The 1408-nt window shown below is 42.0% G+C and overlaps 1 non-coding gene across 1 annotated transcript; it reads left to right on the forward strand.

Annotated features, from left to right (window-relative positions):
- The first annotated feature begins 1028 nt into the window (after positions 1 to 1028).
- On the forward strand, positions 1029 to 1136 carry LOC148580839 (small nucleolar RNA R71). Its single transcript, XR_015895649.1, has one exon. It is a non-coding gene; the product is annotated as a small nucleolar RNA R71 (small nucleolar RNA).
- Positions 1137 to 1408: the final 272 nt, after the last annotated feature.

Raw genomic sequence — 1408 nt, forward strand, 5'->3', positions numbered from 1 at the left:
AACTTGTCATTTAGTTTCATGATTGCTCCAAGGTACTTAGCAACTTGCTCTTCAGTAACATCTTCATCCTCTTCAGAGGAAGAATACTCATCAGAGCTCATGAATGGCAGAAGTAAATTCAATGGAATCTCTATGGTCTCAGTGTGAGCCTCAGATTCCCATGGTTCCTCATGAGGGAACTCCTTGGAGGCCAGTGGACGTCCAGTGAGATCTTCCTTAGTGGAGATCACTGCCTCTTCCTCCTCTCCAGATTCGGCCGTGTGGTTCATGGTGATGGCCTTGCACTCTCCTTTTGGATTCTCTTCTGTATTGCTTGGAAGAGTACTAGGAGGGAGTTCAGTAGCTTTCTTACTCAGTTGACCCACTTGTGCCTCCAAATTTCTAATGGAGGACCTTGTTTCAGTCATAAAACTTTGAGTGGTTTTAATTAGATCAGAGACTACAGTTGTTAATTCAGAGTGGCTCTGCTTAGAATTCTCTGTCTGTTGCTGAGAAGATGATGGAAAATGTTTGCTATTGCTAAACCTGTTTCTTCCACCATTATTGTTGTTGAAGCCTTGTTGAGGACTCTGTTGGTCCTTCCATGAGAGATTTGGATGATTTCTCCATGAAGGATTATAGGTGTTTCCATAGGGTTCTCCCATGTAATTCACCTCTTCCATTGCTGGTTTCTCAGGATTATAAGCTTCTTCTTCAGATGAAGCTTCCTTAGTACTACCTGGTGCAGCTTGCATTCCAGACAGACTTTGAGAAATCATATTGACTTGCTGAGTCAATATTTTATTCTAAGCCAGTATGGCATTCAGAGTATCAATCTCAAGAACTCCTTTCTTCTGATTTGTCCCATTATTCACATGGTTCCTTTCAGAAGTGTACATGAATTGGTTATTTGCAACCATCTCAATGAGTTCCTGAGCTTCTGCAGGCGTCTTCTTCAGATGAAGAGATCCTCCAGCAGAGCTGTCCAATGACATCTTGGACAGTTCAGACAGACCATCATAGAAGATACCTATGATGCTCCATTCTGAAAGCATGTCAGAAGGGCACCTTCTGATTAATTGCTTGTATCTTTCCCAAGCTTCATAGAGGGATTCACCATCCTTCTGTCTGAAGGTTTGGACTTACACTCTAAGCTTACTCAATTTTTGAGGTGGAAAGAACTTTGCCAAGAAGGCATTGACTAGCTTTTCCCAAGAGTTCAGGCTTTCCTTAGGTTGTGAATCCAACCATATCCTAGCTCTGTCTCTTACAGCAAAAGGAAAGAGCATAAGCTTGTAGACCTCGGGATCAACCCCATTGGTCTTGAGAGTGTCATAGATTTGTAGAAATTCAGCTAAGAACTGATGAGGATCTTCCAATGGAAGTCCATGAAACTTGCAATTCAGTTGCATTAGAGAAACTAATTGAG

The sequence above is a fragment of the Arachis ipaensis genome, chromosome B10, assembly GCF_059453495.1.
Source record: "Arachis ipaensis isolate K30076 ecotype BB chromosome B10, ASM5945349v1, whole genome shotgun sequence".
Lineage (NCBI taxonomy): Eukaryota > Viridiplantae > Streptophyta > Magnoliopsida > Fabales > Fabaceae > Arachis > Arachis ipaensis.